The sequence below is a fragment of the Notamacropus eugenii genome, chromosome 4 (genome assembly GCF_028372415.1).
Source record: "Notamacropus eugenii isolate mMacEug1 chromosome 4, mMacEug1.pri_v2, whole genome shotgun sequence".
Lineage (NCBI taxonomy): Eukaryota > Metazoa > Chordata > Mammalia > Diprotodontia > Macropodidae > Notamacropus > Notamacropus eugenii.
The window spans coordinates 322,662,438-322,685,948 of NC_092875.1; the positions used below are offsets into that span (position 1 = coordinate 322,662,438).

Here is a 23,511-nt window from a genome sequence, read left to right on the forward strand (position 1 = left end):
ACTTGCCCAGGGTCACCCAGTTAGTAAGTATGTGAGGCTGGATTTGAACTTGGGGACTCCAAACCCAGCATCCTACCCACTATGCCACCTAACTGCCTACAAGCATACCTCACTTTAAGTGGTTCCTGATCAGATGCTCGGCAGTGTCATCATGGGCAAATTACTTAATCTCTCTGAGTTTATTTTCTTCATTTTCAAAATGGGGACAATAGTACTTGCTCTACCTGCCTCACATGGTTATTGTGAAGTAAGAGTTTTGTAAATCTTTGAGGCAGGATGGTTTTTTAGTGGTTCTTAGTGAACCACTTTGGCAAGCAGGCGAAAGCTCTGGTCCTCTTCTCAGAATAATGTTTTTAAAATATATAAAATACATAGGATCACTAAGGAAACCAACTATATTGAAATATAGTTATCAATTTTCTTTTAAAAAGGTAATTGACCCCAGGTTAAAATGCTATTCAAATATGAATAATTATTTCTGAAAAGTTGTATTTACAATTGTGGAATAGAGAAAGTCCTAAAAATTCAGATCTCACTATCTAAAGGAATCTTTAGAGGAGATCCTTTTTAAATGAAGCAAATAGTCCCTCTAATTCCTTCCTCACTCCAGTCATTGATCATTTGAGATTTCCATTTAAGGTAAAATACAACCATACGAAGAATGGGTGCAATGACAGGTCTGTTCCTCTAGGAGGCAGTACATGCCTGCAGGTGACTCGATTTCCTTCAACCAAAATTAATACTCTGCCACCAAAAGGGCGATGAATCATAGTTGCAGCTACTCCAAACCTCTGATATTTATAGATTAAAGGGAATAAATGGCTTATTCAAAGTCATGGCAAGATCCAAACCCTGATAACTCTGATTCCATCATTCTTTTCAATTCAATAAGCATTTATTAGGCACCCACTGAATGCCAGGCACTGTGTTCAGTTCCGGGGATACAAATAAAAAGAAAGACAATCCTTGTCCTCAAGGAGCTCACAATTTAATGGGGAGGGGGGTGGAGAATCAGAGGGCATGATGTTCCTTTGGAACTGAACCCAAACAGAGGGGCTGATGGACTTTGGAAGGACTTTACTACTCCATCCTCCAGCCCTCCGACCAGAGGAGAGACAACTGAGGGTGCTGAGAAGGTGTTGAGTATCTAACAACTGATGTAGTCAGCATGGTGATGAGATTTCAGGTAATCAGCCAGGGGAGGCACCCTGCTGATGGAAAAATAGAGAGTTACAGGACTATACCACCTATGTCCCTTCCCCCAGCCTCCCAATTTCCCTTGTCTTTGAAGAAGGAAAGGGAGGAGTCTAAGTAAGGAAAGTCATGGTCCAGTAGGAGATGATGCTTTGGGAGTATAGCAGGCATACCCCAGGCTGAGATACCTATTAGCTCTGGAACCACAGACAAGTCACTTAAACTTCTAATCCATTTCCTTATCTACCTCAGAGACAGAAACCCATCCATTTTAAGTGGTTAAATCGATTAAAGAATTAGGTCATCGCTTGGACATTTAGCAGGGTTGTTACCACTGGACAAATCTCTCTGAGCCTTTTTTTCTTTATCTGCAAGATGGGGCTACAGACCTACAGTCTGTAAAATGGAACTTGTCCATTGAGAGTGGAGGAAGTTACCTGGTCTCTCGGGGCTTTGGACAACTCGCCAATACTTTAAGTTACCAAGAAAGTGGGGAGGGTAGTTCTGTCATCTGGGAATTCCCTAAGGCAGTGGAAAGAAATCCAGTCCCTATTCCAAACCCTTGTCCATGACCTCTCTCCCATGACTGGTATGACGAAAGTGCGAAGTTCTTCCCCCAGGTTTGCCCTTAAGTAGAGTAAGTGGCTGCTTGTCCAAGTTGAATTTCAGGCCCTCCTACACTCTCTGTTCTCCTTCTTTACCTGTTCTCTGATCTCAGAAACTTGTTTCATTTTATTTTACCTGCAACAAAGCACTTCCCTTAGTTAGGTCCAGTCTCCAGTAGAGAGGTGTATAGTCAGAAGAAGGACCAAAAAGAACAGGAGCCTTGGAAGGCAATATTATCTTCCAGGCATCTGTTAACAGTGCCTGAGACCAAAATGTCCCCAGGGCAGAATACTATTAACATCTATGGTGTGTGTGGTTCACATCCCCTACAATAGCTTAGGGAGACAGATCTAATAGGATTATGCCGACTTTGGAGATGTGCATATTGGGTCTCACAGAGAGGATATGATTTGCCAGGTCATATACATGATTAAGTTGCAAAGCCAGAATTTGGATCCAGCTCTTCTGACTCCTTGAGGGCACAGACTATTTCATTTTTGCCTTAGTATCACACACATACAGGACTGTACTTGGCACATAGTAGGTATTTACTAAATGTTTGTTGACTGATTGAGTCTGTGTCCAATATTTATGCTTTTTGACCACCTGGAGTACCTATGAAGACTCCTTTCTTTTCCACTCTGGGGTCTGCATTTCCAAAATCTACCCAGACAGTGGTGTAGTGCGGTGGGGAGGTCATTGGATTTAGCTAGAAGACCTGGCTTAAGTTATTCACCCTCTTCACTGAACTCCTTATTGCTCTTATATAGTCTTATAGTACTTGGCCATAGACCACTGCTTGTGTCCTTTGATTATTTCATTTGCATGATTATTATGTCCCCCATTAGACTTAGAACCCATCTGACTTTATTAAGTTACCTCTCTGGGTCCCAGTTTCTTTTCTGTAAAATGAAGGCATTGGACTAGAAATCTCTAAAGTCCCCTCCCAATCTATGAATCAAACTATAATTCCTTAAGAATATGAACATTGTCTTTGTTTTTCTTCAGCATTCAACAAATATTCATCTCAAATATATGGATCATTGATTTCAAGTTGAAATGGATCTTAGAAGCCGTGGAGTCTGACTTTTTCATTTTTTCTCTTTGTTTCTTGGGACATACCCTGAGAGAGAATTCCAGGTCTTTTTCATTCCAATCAAACATTTCATGTATTGTACCACCTAGCTGTCCCAAATTACTAAAGTACTTATTTTGTGCTAAGTAATTGTTTCTGTTCTGGCCAGAAACTCTGAGGGTCTTCCTCTTCCAAACTGATTCTTTTGTGATGGCAAACTAGGGCATCTTTTGCCTCAATTCTTACCTCATCTTTACTTACCTGAGAGGCATTGTCTCTGACAAATTGAGACCTGGGAAAGATCTTTGCTTAAAAAGGCCAAGGTTTCCCATTGCATCCATTGCCAGTCATCTTGACCTATGACTTGCCACTAGACTCTGATGACTCTGGAGGAGAGAGTGAGGCTGGTGACTTTGCACAGCTCTGCCTCACTTAAATCCAATTCACTTGCAAGTCAAGACATCACCCTCCTGATGCCATTGATCCTCTTTGAGAACAGAAGATGAACAACACAGACTAAGTTCTGAGGATACAAAAACAAAGCAAAACAAGAAAACCAATTGTCCCTGTCCTCAAGGATCTTATATTCTAATGCAGGGATAAGATATGTATGTACACAAATAAATATAGTATAAGATAACCTGAAGAGGGAGAAAACACTGGCACAAGGATCAAGGAAGGCTTACTGAAAGAAGTGATACTTGACCTGATCCTTGAAGGAAGAGATGGAGTCTGAGAGGCAAAGATGAGTGGGTTCTAGTGAGGAGGAACCATCTGTGACAGTTCACAGGGGCAGGAGAAAGAATGCCAAGTTCAGGGAACAGAATAGGTCCTGGATAAATATTTATGATTGACTAAAAGGAGGAAAGGGGGAAGCATATCTGAAATGAAATGTGATTGGGAAAAGAGAATTTGATCGACACAGAACTCTTCAGGTATGTGCTGGTAGGAGAAAGTGAGACCGAACCTTTCTACTGCCTGGAACACAGTCTTCCAATATTTCATCATGTTCCAGGAACTTAGAGGAGAGGCGAAGAGCAGAAGTCCCCTAAAGCCCAAAGCCAAGGTTTTATTTCCACACAGAGTAAAGAAAGGCCCACATTCTACAAGGCCAGGCTCAGAAGGGCTTTATCAAAAGCAGCAAAAGCCTTGGACATGCAGTTCTCAGAGTCCCTCTGAGAAACACCAAATCAGATACAATCAGATACTAAGGAAGAAGAGAACATGCCGATCTTGAAGGCAAACTGTGGCAGCTGGGGAGGGCATACTTGAACTTGTTTTGCCAGGAGAAAAGAAAAACTCAAAACAAAAACAAAAGTTGGGGGAGGGATCCTATCCAGGGAAGTGGAGAATAAGTATTGAACCTTTGGAAATGTTCGCAAGATATAAAGAGAGAAAAGAGTCTAGGGTCAACAGCAGTGTCTGTCAATGGAAAACAATCTTAGGGAATGAAGGTTCCAGTTCACTTCATTCTTTGCGCCTCATCTGGATGGAACAGAGGGACATTGCAGTGAGTCATCAGAGAGCCAAGTCAGGCTGCCAGGGAGGGTACCAGGCAGTTGCTTAGCAGGATGATGGACGCACCTGAAGTTTCTGAGGAACTCAGAAGGAGGGCTAGCAGCAAAGAGCTCTGGAGTGCCAGCTCTTGTCCTTCTTATGCTCTTCCACACAGGATGCCCTAGGATCTTTCCCTGCCAAAAGCTTTGTCTGGACCTCAGAATCATGGGATTTCCTGGTCTTTCCTCTAGGAAAGGTTGTTGCCTCTTGTTGGACACCCTGCTCTGCTACTAAGGAACTGGATTACTTTGGGCAAATCATGCCAACTCAGCTCTGTAAACATTTCTCAAGCACTGATTATACGTTTGGCACCACACTAGTCACTCTGGAAACAAAGACCAAAATATTCATGCTAATAAATAAATATCACTTGTTACAGATAGGGACACAAATGGGTGCGTTGGTAGCTTCTCTTTCCTACTCCATGAATAGTGAAAACTGCTTCCCCGTTCTCCCACACCTCATTTCTTCATAAGATTGTCCTTAATTCTCAAAGAGGACCAATGACATCATGGAGGTGATACCTTGATTTGCAAGTGAATTGGATTTAATGAGGCAGGGCTGTGCAAAGTCATCAGCATCACTCTCTCCTCTGGAGTCATTGAGACCAGTGGCAAGACCCCAGTTAGGATTATAGATCTCAGGTTGGAAGGGACTTAAGCAGGGGGATATAATCTAATCCCCTCATTTTACAAAGGAGGGAATTTTGGGCCTTGCCTTCCTCATTTATAATACGAAAAGACTTTAGGTGATATTTAAGGCTGCTTCCTACTTCACTGTTCTCTGATTCTAAGAGAATTCAGAGCTGTATGGCATGTTCCACATATACAACACTACGTCCACAGATTTTGATACTTCAATGGATCTTCTCAATGTGAGTACTCTTTCCATTGGTACAAATTACAACCTATGCATCTTTCCATCCTGTGCTACTCTTGTCCTTTTCCTTACACCATTTCCCTCTAGCGAGGATAGCAATGTCCTGCCGATGATCTCCAGATTCCCCAACATTTCATGGATAGCACTCAGGCTCCCTATATCCCAACCCTTGCTTAGGTACCTCATCAGTTCAACTCCTTTCTAATCAGATTTCTCTTATGTCGGTGTTTCTCCAAATTTTTGGCCTCAGAACCCTTTTAAATTCTAAAACATCATTGGGAATCCCAAAGCGTTTCTATTTATGCGGGTCATAGCTATCAATATCTACCATGTTAAAAATTTAAATGTCTTAGTATTATTGTAAAAAATTTGACCTGGTGGATCCACTGAAAGGGTTTTGGGGACCCACAGAGTTCTTAGAGACACACTTTGAGGAGAGAGAAGCATTTTTTTTCATTCTATACATGGAAGCAGGTAAAGGTCCCTCCAAGATCGTGATAAATTCCTTTAAGAAATATACATTTGCCTGTCTTATGACTCATTTGATCTAGTTTTTAAAAGCTTGTTCTAAAACTATGATTTCATCAGAGTGGGGAACTGTTATTCTGTAACTTAAGGTCTTAGAAAGTTGCATAGGGTAATGAGAGGGTGAGTAACTTGCCCAGCAGCCACATAGCAGTCACATATCACCAGCAGGGCTTGAACACAAGGCTTCCTGAGACCAAGCCAGCTCTCCATCCACTGTGCCACAGGAACTCTCAAATCACTTCATGTTGATAATAAAAAACTAAAAATGAATAATTTATATATAAATTATATAATAAAAAGCTAAGAATAAATTTCTATTTGAATGGACCTCAGAGGTAATTTAGTCTAACCTCTTTGTTTTACAAATAAACTGAGGCTAGCGATGGTTAAGTCAGGGTTGGGGCACCTGTGGCCTTCTAGGTCCTGGGTGTGACCTTTAGACTGAGTCTAAGTTTTACAGAACAAATCCTTTTATTAAGGGGATTTGTTCTGTGAAGTTTGGATTCCATCAAAAGGTGACACTTGAGGACTTAGAGGGCCACACCCTGGATTGAGTGACTTACTCAAAATCACACAGGTTGTAAGCAGGCAGAACCCAGGTCTAAGGGTGTACCAGCCATGCTTCACCTCGAGCTCTCCTGAACTCTCTCTCCCAGCCTTCTGCTTCTTCTCACCTGCTGCCTTGCTTCCTCAGGAATCCCTTCCCCACCCTTCACTTGTCACTAATACTTTATGTGTTGCCTTCCCCCGTTAGAACATAAGCTCCTTAAGGACTGTCTTGTTCCCTTGTATTTGTCTCCCCAGTGGTGCCTAGCACATAGTAAGAAATGAAATGCTCTATTTACTTATCTACCAATCCATATTCATCAGTCTTTCACTTCACTATGCTGCTTCTATCAGAGAACAAAGCTATTGTCTCTACCTGTCAGCTGTTGGATTTGTCCAAAAGATCTCAAATGATTTTCACCAATGCATGGGAGATACTTTGTTGAATGAGAGCCTATGCTCCACTGAACCAAATGCCTTTTAAAAATTAACAAACAATAAACACAGCTGAGATTAAATAACATAAATTTGTAGTGAACCCAAGTGGGTTCACTTTTTCAAGTTCTTCTCAGTAACATGTAAGTAGGAGCAGAGGATGTCCATAGTGGGAGTAACCAGGGGTGGGTTTCAGCAAGGTATAAGCAGTAGTGGATTAAGGGAGCAAGAGATTCAAGAGCAGAGGATAAGAGAGAGTCTAACTGCTTAACAAGAGGGTCAAGACAACCCTGGCAAACTTTATAATTATGTAAAGAGCCAGTTGTAAATGGGCATCGAGGAGATGATGGCCAGTGGGGAAAACTAGTCCTACACGATCCCTTCTGATTCTAAATGATGAGCAGTGGGCTGTAATGGGAAGAACCCATTAAATTGGGAGACCTTGGTTTTAAGCCCTAATTCTGCCACTGACTACTATGCATAATGTCAAGCAATTTCCTTTTCCTTCCCTGGGTCTCAGTTTCTTCATCTGGAAAATAAAGAAGAGCACACCAGATATAATCTCCAAGGTTCAGTTCTAAATCATCTGGCCTTTAACCTTGCCTGAGTGGTCTCTGATGTGCTTTCAAGCTCAAATATTTTTTGAGTTAGCTGGAATTGTGGGAGAGGCTGGAGCAAAGAGCTGTTATTTTTGGTACAGATAATGCCTGGAGGATGGGGTCAGGTTGGTCAGGAGAAGTGGAGAAACAGACCACAGACTCCTGTTCTCCATCTGGTCATTTGACAACATACGTTGAATCCCTAGCTCTCAATGTGGGATGTTGTTTTTGTTGAGTTCATTATGTCCAGTCTACTGAATAATCCCTCATATCCTTCCTTGAATAAGTAGAGGGGGAGATAAGCCAGTGGGGATATTGCCTTCTTCCCCAAAGTCTTCCTTCCTCTCACTTTTAAAAAAGTTGAATGTGCCACAGTATCATAGATTGAGAATTGGAAAGAACCTTGAAAGGTACCTAGTCCTTCCACTTATCCTGTTCTCAGTATCCTGCACTAGTTTTTTAAATTACTTAATGGCTAATTGCCATTTTTCAGGCAAGGCTCAAGTCGAACGAGTTCCAAGCCCCACCTTGGGAAGCAACACAATATTGTGCTCATTAACTAGCTATGCAACTTTGGATAAGTCAAGTCCCCTCACTGGGCCTCAGGTTGTTCTATAAAAAGAAGGGCCAAAACCAAAGTGATTTTTAAAGTTTCTTTTAGCACTAGCATTCTACCATTTTCTGCTTCTTTCTTCCTCCCTGTGTCTGTCCCATTGGTATCCATGTCCATTTCCCATGACCTCAGCTCTTGTGGTCTCTCTATTCCACCCCAGAGAATGTCCTGTGCAGTGGATGCTCACTTACAAGGTACACCTTGGCTTCCCAATTAGCCTTTCAGAAATTCAGAGTCAGTTCTCTGGGTTTCTTGAGTGTCTCTCAGTTACCAAGATTGACCTTAAGTCTGTTAATTCAAAAAATTCAGTAAACTGTTAATTCTGGTGTGATCAGAGGATAGAGTGTTCTGAATGTGACCACCCATGCTCTCCATGGACCATCAATTTTCACAACATTTGAATATGATAAAACATGCAACACTAAAATCAAACCGAACATGATTTCTTTGTTGTTTCAGAAAGCACTCCAAGGACTTAGAGAGGCTAGAGTCTTTCTATTCCTTTCAATACTTAGTACAGAACTCATCCATCATATACTTTTTTTTTTTTACCACTTTTCCTTTTTTTTTTTTTCAATTATCAGGCAATTTTTTCTCCCTTCTACCTCCTTCCACCAATGGAAAAACAAAAACAAAACCCTGTAATAAATGAACAAAGTCAAGTGAAACAAATTCTCAAATTGGTTGCATCTAAAATGTCATCATGTATTTATTGTTACTCAATAAATTTGCATTGAGTCATTACAAAAATAATTATCATCATACAGAAAGCCCAGGTTGTTTTTGTTGTTGTTGAGTTGTTTCAGTCGTGTTTGATTCTTTGTTACCCCGTTTAAGACTTTCTTATCCACTGCACCACCCAGCTACCTCCAAAGTACAGGTTAACAGGGAACTAATCACAAGAAAGGAGGACATAATTTAATTCTTCTCCTCCTATGGTTCATGGCATCGTAGCTGTAGATCTAGAAAGCACTTTAGAGGTCACTTAGTTCAAACCTTTTAACTTGCAAATGAGGGAACTGAGGCCCAGAGAGGTAGATTGGCTTGTTCAAAGTCAAGTAATAAGTGCTAGAGGCAGAGTTGGAAGCTAAGGTCCCTGACTCCAAATACAGTACTTTTTCCATTTTGCCACAATCCCAAGGATTTCATCCTGAATGTCTGCCATACATGAATGCATTCTTTCCCTAGTACCAGGTTAATCAGTAAGTAGTTATTTCTATGTCAGGCATTGTGCTAAATGCTGGAGCTGCAAAAAGAGGCAAGAACAATCTTTGCCTTAAAGCATCTCACAATTTAATGGGGTTACAACAAGCAAACAAATATGTTTGTTCAGTAATGTCTGATTCTTTGTGACCCCTTTTCTGGAATTTTCTTGGCAAAGATACTACAGTGTGGTTTGCCATAGCCTTCTCAAGCTCACTTTACAGATGAGGAAACAGGAAAACAGGCTTATGTGACTTGTTCAGGGTCACACAGGAAGTGGCTGAGGCCAAATTTGAACTCTAGTCCTCCTGACTCCTGCACTACCTAACTGCCATATGTACACACAAGCTATTCACAGGATAAAAGGAAATAAAAAGGGAATGGCACTAGGATAAAGAGGGGTTGGAAAAGTAGAAGAGGAACTTTTAGTTGAGACTTAAAAGAAACCAGGGAAGTCAAGAGATGGAGATAAGGAGGGATGGCACTCAATTATTACATTATAAAGAATTTTGTGGTTTACTCAAAACAACTCTGTGAGGTTAATAATGCAAGTGTTCTTATCCATATTTTACAGATAAGGACACTGAGGCTTTGTGGCACCATGGAAAACTCAGTTTGGTGCAGGGTAAGGTAGGTTTGATCCAGAATCAGAGGCAGAGAATCTACATTTAATTCTGCACAGACCTTCTGTGTGGCCTCAGGTCTCTGGGCTTCAGTTGCCTCATCTATAAAATGAGAGGCTCTGACTAAATGAACTCTAAAGTCCCTCAGAGCTCTAAGATCTTATGAACCTCAGATAGCCTAAGTTACTTGCCCAAGGTCACACAGCAGGGGAGGTAGGAGAGCTGGTGCTCAGTCATGCATCTCTTCTTCCACTTCTAAATTTTCGTTATCCTACTTTAATGCTTTATTTTTATTATATTGCATTCATTCATTCAAACTTTTCTCTAACTCTCGAATTTGGTGCTTATATGGAATTAGAGAGCCTATAAAGGAATTTCTCTTTTTCCTTAATATTGTGGAAAATGAGTCTGTGGCTCTGGTTATTTACAGGTTAGCCACCAAAATTGTGCTATAATAACACTGACAATAATCCACTTTCAATCAATCAATCAGCTCCTACTTTGTGCATGGCTCTGGGAATACAAAGACAAAAAAGAAATAGCCCTTGCCCTCAAGGAGCTTATAGACTACCAGGAGAAAAACAACATATGCAAATAAAAATAAAGAGAAATATTTGGGGGGAAGGTGGTACCAGAAACTGGGAGGGAGGAGAAGATAAGGAAAAGGTAGGGTATGGCACAACTTTGAGAAGGAAGAAAATATGCACTTATTAAACACCTACTATGTACCAGGCAGTGTGCTAAGGACTTTACAAACATTGTTTCATTTGATTGTCACAACAACCATGGGAGACAGGTACTACTATTATCCTCATTTTACAGAGATTAAGTAACGTGTCTAGGATCATGCAACTAAAAAGTCTAAGAGGCCAGATTTAAACCCAGGTCTTCTTGACTCCAGGCCACTGCCTCATTTAGCTATCGCTTGAGAGAAGATCTTAGGATCTCTAAAATTCTTTAAATGCAGCATGGTGTAGTGGATAAAGGGCTGGCCTTAGAGTTAGGAACACCTGGCTCAAGTTCCACCCCTGAGACATACTAGTTAAGTGTCCATGGAGTGCCCTAACTCTAAGACTGTAAAGCAGAGCTAGTTACTGATGTGCAGTTCCTTACCCTGATGAAATGAGAGATTCTAACAAAAAAAATCCATTGGCAGTGTTTAAGACATTCTCCCACTGAGGTATTGGAAGGATGGAGAACAGTTTCATTCTAGTTACAATCTCACACCCCCTTATTTCCCATTGTTCCCTGAACTGAGCTGAACTTGAGCCACACTGGACTACTTGCCTTTCTATAAATCGGTCCTACTCTTACCTATCCTTTTATCTGTGCTCCCATTATTCCTAAAGCAACATTGTAACATTGGAGAAAGTCAAGATATCAAGGCCACCTAGTCAGCAAAACACCAAAGCATCCCTTCACACCAATACAGTGCATTCATTGCATACAGTAGGCATTTGATGTTTGTTGAATACAATTGAGTTGAGTGAGAATATGGATTCTAGTTGCCCATACCAGACAAGAAATCATGGGACTGGTGCCTCTGAGAATCTCCAGAACCCTAAAAATCCTATTAATTCCCCCAATGCTTGGGATCATGAGATAACAGAGGCTCTGTCTCCAGACCATTATGAGTTGGATATCTTAGATCCAGCATGATAGAAACAGGTATTCCCAACCCTGTCCTCAGAAGAGACCTTCTACTTCAGTGTGGCAAGGCTTGAATAGACTCCCAGGACTCATCCCAAAAGTACTTGGCCTGCAGCTTTGGAGAGCAATAAAAAAAGAGAAAGAGAATTGTCAGGAACATTCCTATCTGCCTGGATAACGCTAAATAATAATGATGGTGATGATTTAAAAAGATAAACTGTGTGATCTGCACCGTGGGTGGTTACACTCATGCCTCACACAGCATAGGAATGTTTCCAACACCCACCTCTCCACTCTTTACTTTATCCCAAAGGCAACATTTCCAAGAGGATGAAATTGTCTTAAAATTCTATTGCTCTCACTCAGCAATCTCTCGCTCATCTGCCTATGGCATGCAGTCCATATCCTTGGACTGTCTGGTTGACTGATTCCTACCAGAAGCTCCATTTTACCGAAGAGACCCAGACCCAGGTCAACTACAACTTTATTCCTTGTCAGTCTTCATTCTTGACTCCGCAGGACTTACCCTACCATACCAACCCCTACCATGTTCTGAGAACTTTTATCTCCTTCCCCTCCATAACTCCTCAGACTCCACCTTTGCAGCAACTTTTCCTGTATTGTCTTCCCCCATTAAATTGATGTAAGCTCTTTGACAGCAGATCCTGTCTTTTGCTTCTCTTTGTATCCCCAGTGCTTAGCACAGTGCCTGGGACATAGTAAATGTTTAATTGATGTTTATTGAAGGATTGATAGAAGTGATACTATATCTGTGTCAAGAGCTTAATAAAAGTCTGTTGACTTGACTTGAGGCAGTCATCTACCTATCTCCAGGTGATGCTCCTTTCATTCCCAAGGAATGGCTCAATGTCATCCTTCCTACCCCAGTCTCTACCCTTTTTCTTTTCTTTTCTTTTCTTTTTTTAAATTAAATTTATTTATTTAACTTTTAACATTCATTTTAACAAAATTTTGGGTTACAAATTTTCTCCCCTTTTCTCCCCTCCCCCCCCAAACACCAAGCATTCTAATTGCCCCTATGACCAATCTGCTCCCTCTTCTATCATCCCTCTCTTCCCTTGTCTCCGTCTTCTCTTTTGTCCTGTAGGGCCAGATAGCTTTCTATACCCCTTTACCTGTATTTCTTATTTCCTAGTGGCAAGAACAATCCTCGACAGTTGATCCTAACACTTTGAGTTCCAACTTCTTTACCTCCCTCCCTCTCCACCCCTTCCCTTTGGAAGGCAAGCAATTCAATATAGGCCAAATCTGTGTAGTTTTGCAAATGACTTCCATAATAGTTGTGTTGTATAGGACTAACTATATATTTCCCTCCATCCTATCCTGTCCCCCATTACTTCTATTCTCTTTTGATCCTATCCCTCCCCATGAGTGTCGACCTCGAATTGCACTCTCCTCCCCATGCCCTCCCTTCCATCATCCCCCCCACCCTGCTTGTCCCCTTATCCCCCACTTTCCTGTATTGTGAGATAGGTTTTCCTACCAAAATGAGTGTGCATTTTATTCTTTCCTTTAGTGGAATGTGATGAGAGTAGACTTCATGTTTTTCTCTCACCTCCCCTCTTTATCCCTCCACTAATGAGTCTTTTACTTGCCTCTTTTATGAGAGATAATTTGCCCTATTCCATTTCTCCCTTTCTCTTCCCAATATATTTCTCTCTCACTGCTTGATTTCATTTTTTTTTAAAAATATGATCCCATTCTCTTCAATTCACTCTGTGCACTCTGTCTCTATGTATGTGTGCGTGTGTGCATGTGTGTGTGTGTAATCCCACCCAGTACCCAGATACTGAAGTGTTTCAAGAGTTACAAATATTGTCTTTCCATGTAGGAATGTAAACAGTTCAGCTTTAGTAAGTCCCTTATGACTTCTCTTTGCTGTTCACCTTTTCATGGTTCTCTTCATTCTTGTGTTTGAAAGTCAAATTTTCTTTTCAGCTCTGATCTTTTCATCAAGAATACTTGAAAATCCTCTATTTCATTGAAAGACCAATTTTTCCCCTGAAGTATTATACTCAATTTTGCTGGGTAGGTGATTCTTGGTTTTAGTCCTAGTTCCTTTGACTTCTGGAATATCCTATTCCATGCCCTTCGATCCCTTAATGTAGAGGCTGCTAGATCTTGTGTTATCCTGATTGTATTTCCACAATACTTGAATTGTTTCTTTCTAGCTGCTTGCAATATTTTGTCCTTGACCTGGGAACTCTGGAATTTGGCCACAATGTTCCTAGGAGTTTCTCTTTTTGGATCTCTTTCATGTAGTGTTCTGTGGATTCCTTGAATATTTATTTTGCCCTCTGGTTCTAGAATATCGGGGCAGTTTTCCTTGATAATTTCATGAAAGATTATGTCTAGGCTCTTCTTTTGATCATGGCTTTCAGGTAGTCCCATAATTTTTAAATTGTCTCTCCTGGATCTATTTTCCAGGTCTGTTGTTTTTCCAATGAGATATTTCACATTATCTTCCATTTTTCCATTCTTCTCTCTTTGTTCTGTGATTTCTTGGTTTTGCATAAAGTCATTAGCCTCCATCTGTGCCATTCTAATTTTGAAAGAACTATTTTCTTCAGTGAGCTTTTGAATCTCTTTTTCCATTTGGCTGATTCTGCTTTTGAAAGCATTCTTCTCCTCATTGGCTTTTTGAACCTCTTTTGCCAATTGAGTTAGGCTAGTTTTTAAGGTGTTAATTTCTTCAACATTTTTTTGGGTCTCCTTTAGCAGGGAGCTAATCTGCTGTTCATGCTTTAACTTCATGTCTCTCATTTCTCTTCCCAGCTTTTCCTCTACCTCTCTAACTTGATTTTCAAAATTCTTTTTGAGCTCTTCCATGGCCTGAGCCCACTGGGTGGGCTGGGACACAGAAGCCTTGATTTCTGTGTCTTTGCCTGATGGTAAGCATTGTTCTTCCTCATCAGAAAGGAAGGGAGGAAATGCCTGTTCTCCAAGAAAATATCCTTCTATAGTCTTATTTCTTTTCCCTTTTCTGGGCATTTTCCCAGCCAGTGATTTGACCTCTGAATATTCTCCTCACACCCACCTCCCCTCCTGATCCTCCCAGCCAGTGTTTGGGGTCTGAGATTCAAATGCTGCTTCCAGCCTTAGGGCTTTTGGCGGGGTCAGGGCTGCTATTCAGTGTGAGATTAAGTTCAGGTGGTCAGGTTGGGGCAGGGCTGCCTCTCAGGCTCAGTTCCCTCAGGGGGTTTATGCACAGACCTTCAACAATGGATCCAGGCTCCTGCCCCCTTGGGGAGCCCTGGTCTGCAGCCGCCTCTCAGCTTCTACCTCCCGGGGGCGGGGCCCTGAGTTATGGGGGCACCCCACTCCCCTCTCAACCCGCCAAAGAGACTCTCTCACCGACCCCCGTCACCTGTGGGTGGAGGGACTTGTGCGGCCACTGGAGATCCCATCCCTGAAGCCTGCTCGGATCTGTATCTCTTGGTGCCGCAGCCGCGGCAGGTCTGGGCTGGGCTCTGCGTCTGCAGCACTACGGACCTTTTGCGAGAGGTTTGCAGGTCCCTCTGTGGGTGGAGGGACCCGCGTGGCCGCTGGAGATCCCGTTCCTGAAGCCCGCTCGGATCTTTTCCCCTCGGTGCCGCGGCTGCGGCAGGGCTGCACTCAGCTCCCAGTCCCGGCGCCCAGTCCGCAGCGCGAAGGACCCCCCGCAAGAGGTTTGCAGGTCTCTCTGGAACAGAAATCTCCCTCGCTCCAATGTTCCGTGGCCTCTGGGTGCAGAATTCGTCGTGAGTTACTTCCCTGTAGCCGTTCTATGGGTTGTGGGTTCGGAGCTATGTGTATGTGCATCTTTCTACTTCGCCATCTTGGCTCCACCCCTCCAGTCTCTACCCTTTTAAGTAGGGACTTCAGCATATATGCACTGATATCCCCTTAAATATTGACTATTTTAGCAACTTGAAATGGACGTTCATACTTTAGATCTACTATCACAGATAAGTAGGTCACCTCAAAGTACAGCGTACTCTGAAATTTCCTTTTCTGTTCATCATCTCCTGTCCATTCACTTCTTTCTTTGCTTCATTCCTCCTAAACTCACTCATCATCCTCACTGTGGCATCCATTCAGTTGATCATCTTTTGTCCTGTCCATCATCACCATTCTGGTTTCACTTCTCTCCCCTCTTCTCTGTTGTGCCCTTAGAGTTAACTAGTTCAACTATACACTGTTCAATCTATTTCTCCTTGTCCTGTCCCTGTATAGACTTCCAACACCAAGATCACTGAATCCCCCTCATAGTGAATTCTCTATGCCTACTCCATTGCTGAGATCCTAGGATCTTAAATTCTTTGGGTTTATCTTTACACAGATCACTTAAAAATCAATATGCTTAATCCTAATGTCTCAGCTGAACTCCACCCTTGCATTCTAATATCCTACTAGACCATGTTTTATTGAAATCTCAAATTAAATTTGCCCAAACAGAATTCATAATCTTCCCCACTCTAAACCCAACTGTCCCTAAAGATTTCCCTAATTTTGTCTGATTCTTTCTAGGTGCCAACAGGATTTGGGTTGGGTAGAAAATTGTATTTAGTGAAACTCAAAGTAGGAAATGCTGCTGTGTTAAGGAGGTAAAGAGAAATTCTGAAAGTAGAAGGAGCAAAGAATATTCTGACTCCTCCTTCTGAATCAGTGTGCCAGAGGGGTATGAAAGAAGGTACAGTCATTGTTGAAGAGAATAGCTGGGGATGCAGTGTTGTCAGAGGTAATTAGGTCTCAAGACTGGGAGAGAGAAAAAAGTCCAAGATGAAGAGGAGTTTGTTCATTATAGAACAAGAACTTCATAGGGCAACGTGGAAGGAGTAGGCAGAGTTGGAAAGGGACATGGATGGGTTTGCATTGAGGAGTGTGAGAATGAGAGAATTGAAAGAGAGGACTGAAAATAATTTTCTCCTAAATGGATGTTTATTGATTAATATAGGATGGGGAGAAAAACAGGAGAAGTCATAGCAGTGATAACGGGTAGAAGTGAAGTTTGTAGTCACCAAGGGATGTTGCTACTGAAGTAGGCCTAGATTTGACTAGCCCGGGGGTGGGCTACACCTTCATGTATAGCAACTCGTAATCTTCCTAGGGGTGAGGGGTTAAGGTGAGAGCAATGGGATCCCAGCTAGCAGCGCATACTGGTCTATGGCCCAGGATCCCTGTCCCAGCTGGCAAACACTGCAGCTCCTCCCTGGGGGCATGGTTCCTTCCCTCAAATGTTGCTGGTCAGTTAGGCCTGGTATTAAAAAGTTGTACATTTGTAAAAAGTAATATTAAAACATCTGACATTCCATGTTCTCCATTAATATCTTTGCAGTGTCAAGAGAAAGCAAAAAAAAAAACCAAACTCCTAGAATGTTCAGCAGACTCCCTATTGCAAACCTATGGGAAGACATGAACAGAAGTTACACAGACATAAGAACTGTGATCTACATTACTGGAGAGCTTCCTATCAATGATCTTGCAAAATCATTAGAATGTTTGAGTGAGCTTTCTGCCAGCTCCAGAATATTCCAGTGAGTTGCCAAAATGACGAACACAAAAGGAAAAAGGAGAAGAACACGAAACATGCTTTCTAGGTCCTCTTTGAAAACATGGTGTTGTCTCTTTGGCTATGTATGTGAGACTATACAAGAAGGGTGATTTTATAGATCTCAAGAGTATAGGCACAGTTCAGCAGGAAATGCCCCCAAATGTAACCATGGCAAGATTGGACAGGTCTATAAATGTAACTCAACATGCTGTAGGCATTGTTGTAAACAAACAGATTAAGGGCAAGATTCTAGCCAAGAGAATAAGAGAGCGTATTAAGCTTCCTGAGGCAAGTACAGGAAAATGATCAGAAGAAGGAAGCCAAAGAAAAAGGTACCTGAGTTCAAATGAAATATCAGCCTGCTCCACCTGGAGAACCAATGGCAAGGAACCTGAGCTTTTGGAACCAATACCCTATGAATTCTTGGCATCACTAACTTAAAACAATAAAAGATTCTTGGATTATGAAAAAAAAAGAATGTCTGAGTGATGCCAAACTCTATTTACTCCCTCTTATATCAGCTGTGCCCATAATGACTACCTTCCTTACCTAGGTTCCTATGTTAAGAGTCAGAAGGGATTCTATAGTTCATCTAATCTAAGCCCTCATTTTACATATGAGGAATTTGAGACTTGGAGAAATTAAGGGATTACCATATAAATAGTCAGTAGAAGGATCTGAATTCAAACCCAAATCTTCTGATTCCAGATCCAGCCTTCTTTCTGTCACACCATTAGTCATTTGTTCTGGTTCCATTGGAATCTGATATTTGGATGCTGGAAGTCCCCTTAAGTGACTCCATCTAACACCTGCTTCTTTGAAACTGGAAGACTCAAGTAAATTCTATCCCAAAATTCACCAGTTTGGTGATGTCTCTTTGAACCTGGCTTTGGAGGCTTCTAAGAGGAAGGCAGGAGATAATCCATATGGTGCCTCAGACTACACTAAAGCAAGCGTGTATCTGCTGCCTCTCTAATGAGGTCAAAACCTCTTCTCATGGTCCTACCCACTGCCAACATTAATCACAGCAGATGAAAACTTGGAGGCCTCCAGATTTGTTTGCAACTGGGCATAGAGCATAAGGAAAGAAAGAGTCATGGGGGATTTGTTAAAAAGGTAACAGTATGAAGGAGGTCTGGGTGCTTTGGCTACAGCCAGAAATTAATCCTCAGTTTCTCCTTCTGTCTCTTCCTCTTCTAAGTATACAGGAATCAAGTCAGACTCAGCAGCAAAGCATATTTTGTCAGTTCTGAATGTTATTGTCCTCACTGCCAGAGAAGGGGGATGGGGTGGGTAGGGAACTAGTGTGTAGCAATCAGATGCAGTCTGACCTTCTTTTCATATGGGGCAAGATGGCAGCCTCTGTTTCCTCTTCTTAGAAGCCTCCAAAGCCAAGTTCAAAAAGATGTCACCAAACTGGTAAATTCTAGGATAGTATCTGCTTGAGTTTCCCATCTTCAGATAGCATTCACAGTCTGGGTATTGGTTCCACATAGGAAGCTGCCTACTCTGCCTTTTCTAAGTTGTCAGCTGTTCACGGTGGCATCACTGGTCCAGCATCTGTACAGGTGGTGTACCTGTACAGCTAAGGAAACTGCTCAGAGAGCCCAGAGGATCAAAGGGGGGACTTTAGGAAGTTCAACTGAAATCTTAAAGCTTCTACTTCATAGATCTTCTTCTTTTATAAAATTTATTTAATTTTTATTTTATGGAATAAAACAAACATTTCCATAACATAATACAATTTTAAAAATGATTACACATGAAACTGCAGATCTATTATATACAACTTGCTATTCATTTAAAATATATAATAAAGTTATCATGTAAATTTTTTCTTTCCCCCACCTCCACCCTAGAGATGGTTACCATTAGAAAAAAATAGAAAAATAGACCTTCTAGGTCAATACCTTCTGTCACCCCATCCTCAAACTCAATCCCATCCCGACTTGTCCCCCTTTCCTCCCACAGCTCACCTTCTGTCTTAGCATCAATTCATACCCAGTTCTAACCCAAGTTCCTATGTCCCAGACCAACAAACTGTAAGCCTGTTATTAACAACCATGATACAAATTAACTTTCACATTAACCCAATCTTTTTTATTTTTTTTCCCAGTGAAATTGTGAATATTTTTGTTCAAAGACAGGAAAACCTGAGGGTTTTTTTTTCTTCATGAACTCTGGCTATTTCAAATTCTTAATTTGTGATTTTCTGAACAGTATTGTTTTCCCAACCCATGCTCTCTAGAAGAAGCAAGAATTGGATAGTTGTATTCTCTTTGTTGGAAACTGGGACAGGATTAAGACAAGGGGAAGAGGGAAGAAGAGGATTAGAAGGGAAAAGATAGGAGGGGAGAAAGAAAGAACGAGAAAGTGGGGCAAAAAGTAGAGGAAGAAAGGAAGGGACAAAGGAAGGGAGAAAGGAAAGGAGGGAGGAACAGTGGAGGAGAGGAAGGAAGGGAGGGAATAGAGGAATAGGGATGAAGGATAGAGTGGAAGAGGAGAAAAGGAAGAAAGGAAAGGAAGATTAATCTCTTCATGTAGGTGAGGGAAGGACAACATAGCTGAGGGAATGACCAAATTCTCAGGCATAGCCTGCCCAGGGATAAGTTGCTAGTAGGATTCTTTCACTTGGTCTTAAGGGGTTCTCAGTTGGACAGAGATGGAAAGATCAGAAAAGAGAAATGGGGAGGGAAAGGGAAGGGAAGGGAAGAAGAACTGAGATTTACCCAGCACTTTTTCTACAATAACTCCTGTGAAGAACACAGTATATTCTCATTTTACAGATGAGGGAACTGTGACTTGCTCATGGTGACATGGCTGATGTCAAAGGTGAGACTTGAGCCTAGATCTCCTGATTCCAATTCCAGGGCTTTTTCTACAATACCAGACTACTTCCCTTAGAGGGAAAGCTATGTTCTAGACTAGTTTCCATACTCTCAGAAGTTGGGAAACAGCATCAGGGTCTCTGAGGAAGGTCAGTCCTGGTCTCCCCATATTCAATGGGAACCTTAAAGTGGGTGAAGACACAAGTATGTCCCCGTAGCTTTGGAATTATCCTGAAGTTGGAATCAGAGGCTGCTCTGGACACATAGAATTCTTTCTTCTCCCCCAGCCTGACTCCTTCAGAACTGCTCTCCTCCCCCACCCCACCCCCTTCCCTCGCTCTCTCTGCCTGGCCCATTGCCTGTAGGCTCTGTCCCTCCTTCCTCTAGGCCATGCTCCCCAGAGGTTCCAAGCCAGCTGAGAGGAGATTGGATGCTTTGCCTCAGCCCACATCTCGCTATGTGGAAACTTGAGACGTTATATAGGAAAGGGCAGGTCACAGGCTGCAGAGAGGAGAAAGGACACAAAGGTGGGGGTGGGAGTGGGAAAAATGATGAATAGGTAGGGGACAGAGCTCTCCTTTCACAACTCATGTGCTTAAGAATTCTCTCTGCCACTGGGAACAGCCAGAGCCCCACAGGAAAGGCACATTTCAGTTCCTACACTGAGACCAATCCCACACTCTTCCCTCTCACCATCTATCCCAATCCCTCCTGCCTCCTCCAGGACCAAGGTTCACCAATTATCCTCCTCTCTCTGCATGTCTTCAATTTCTCCTTCTCCACTGAACCCTTCTCATCTGCCTACAAACATGTTCAAACCTTCCTGTAATACTGAAAAAGCCTTCCTTGGACCATTCCACCCATCAGCTCAAATTCCATCTCTCTCCTTTCTTTCACTATAAGGTTTCCTAATAAAAATGCCTTCATTTTCTTATCACCCACTCTTTCCTTCAGCCCCCTGCTTCTACACCAATATCTCTGGCAAAACTCCTCCCTCATTGTTAATCACCAAATCCAGCTTTGTTAGTACCCAAACCTTCTTAATTTCTCTGTAGTTTCTGACCCTATTGACCACCCCTATCCTACTTGAACTGCCTTTTTTTTTTGGCTTTAGAGACACTCCACTCTTTTTCCTTTAATCTCCCATTCTCTTCCTCACCAATTAAGGGGTACCATTGCCAAAGTGCTACCTTCAGTATTCTGCTCTTCTCTTCCTCCTCTACACCTTCTCCTTTGAGAATCTTATTTATTACCATGGCCTCATCTATTATCTCTATTCAAATGACTCCCATATTTATGTCTCCAGCACTTAACTTTCTTCTCAGCTCCACATTCTCTCCAACTACCTACAGATATTTCTCTCTGGATGTCTCATGAGTATTTAAAACTTAACAAGATCCAGTTTGAGCTTATTATCCCATCCCATGCCACCACTCTCCTCTTCCTTTTGACCACATCTGTGGTACCACCATTCATCCAGATCCCCACATTTGAAACCTTGGAGTTATCTTAGACTCTTTCCTTTCCTTAACCTCTTATATCCACTCACATGTCAAGTCTCATTGATTCTGCCTTCACAAGAACTCCCACAGCTGTCTCCTCTGCCCTGTTTCCACTGGTACCATCTTAGTCTAGGTGATCATTGCTACCCTATATGAATTATTAATTCAATTCAAGAAACATTTGTTATGTGCCTCCCATGGATAAGACAATGTGGTTGGAGCCAAAGAGACAAAGACAAGACAAATAAAACAGACCCTGACCGTAGGCAGCTTACATTCTCTTAGGGAGATATAGCATTTGCACAGATAAGGAGTACGAGATATTTGAAGAAGTGAAGAACTAAAAACTGGGGGAATCCAAGAAGGTTTATGTGACATCAGAAGTGAACTCTGAAGGAAGATGAGGTTCCTGTCTAGTGGAGGTGAAGAGACAGTGGATGCTGAGCTGGAGGGATGGTGCATGCAAATATGTGGACTTGGGAGATGAAGGGGTAAGCTAGTTTGGTTGGAACACAGAGTATATGAAAACATAATTATGTCACACAAAATCACACAGAATCTCAGTTGAAAGAAAACCCAGAATCCATCTGGCACAACTCAAGCCTGAGCATGAATCCATCTTTTTGAAAGAGGAACAATGTCTAATATTTAAGAAAGACAGTTTGGAACTTATTAACTGAGTCAATCAGAGGCGATAAAAAACCACTGCAAGACTTAGCAATTTATTGGAGGTAGGGTGTGAAGGAAAGGTAACATGGTAGGTATGTCCTCATAGAGACGGGAGTACCAGATCATCTTACTTGTCTCTTATGGAACCTGTATGTGGGCCAAGAAGCAACAGTTAGAACTGAACATGGGGCAATTGACTGGGGGCAGATTGGAAAAGGATTATGACAAGGTTATACATTATCGTCTTATTTATTTAAGTTATATGCAGATACATCATGCAAAATGCCAGGTTGGATGAATCAAAAGTTTAGAATTAAGGTTTCAGGTTAACAATTTCAGATATGCAGATGCTATCGCTCAGATGGAAGAAATTAAAGAGGAATTAAGAAGCCTCTTGATGAGGGTGAAAGAGGAGAGTGTAAAAGCTGACTTGAAGCTTAACATTAAAAAATAAAGATCTTCACAAATGGTCCCATCACTTCCTGTCAAATAGAGAGAGAAGAAATGGAAGCAGTATCAGATTTTATGTCCTTAGGCTCAAAGATCACTGCAGACAGTGATTGCAGTCATGAAATTAAAGATGCTTGCTCCTTGGAAGGAAAGTTATGGCAAATCTGGACAAAACATAAAAAAGCAGACACATTACCTTGCTGACAAAGGTCCATACAGTTAAAGTTATGGTTTTTCAGTAGCAATGTATGACTGTGAGAGCTGAACTATAAAGAAAATTGAGGGGCGGAGCCAAGATGGCGGAGTGAAAGCAACGACTCACCTAAGCTCCTGGAAAAACTCCTCTGGATATCTCTGGGGGGAGAGTCTGACCAGACTTTGGAGGTGTAGAATCCAGTGGGAGACGGACTTTGACGGATTCGGAGCCCAGGCTGGACTGGAGGGTCCACGGGAGGGATCTGTTCCACGGGGGTAAGACCCCGGCGCACAGCACAGCGCGGTCGGCGCGGCAGGGCGGAGGGGACCCGAGGGGCCCGAGAGTGGCGGGCGAGACCAGCGGAGCAGGAGATAAGCCAGGCCGAGCCAATGATATCAGTGCAGCAGCCCTTGAAATCTTAAGCCTAAAGACGGGACTTCAGTGGGTCACTACTTGAACATCCAGGAGCTGGGATGCCGGAGTGATCAGTCAGCTGAGGAGATATCCTGAGACCAGACCACCCCTCCCACACACCTATCAAGCTAACCCCAGGGTTGATCTGGGAAACAACAACAACAACAACAACAACAACAACAAAAAAAGCCTGCTTTTAGCCTAGACACACATCAGCTCAACTTAAAGATCTGTATCTTCTGACTGAAAGAACCAAAAGCTACAACACTCAGCCAAAATCATGAATCGGAAAAAGCAGACGAAAAGTAAAAAAACCATAGAATCTTTCTATGGGGATAAGGACCAAAACACAAACACCAAAGAGGTCAGAGCTGAGACTGTACTTCCATC

General features: G+C 42.1%; 1 long non-coding RNA gene across 2 annotated transcripts in view; it reads right to left on the reverse strand.

Annotated features, from left to right (window-relative positions):
- Positions 1-23,511, reverse strand: part of LOC140502864 (uncharacterized) — a 45,637-nt gene that overhangs the window by 4,193 nt on the left and 17,933 nt on the right. Inside the window, exon 1 of one of the 2 annotated variants that reach the window (XR_011966601.1) lies at positions 3,137-12,493. The exons of the other annotated variant lie outside the window; for it this stretch is intronic. This is a non-coding gene — a long non-coding RNA (uncharacterized lncRNA). Of the gene's footprint in view, positions 1-3,136; positions 12,494-23,511 lie in introns of those variants that run through there. 2 annotated transcript variants of the gene reach the window in all.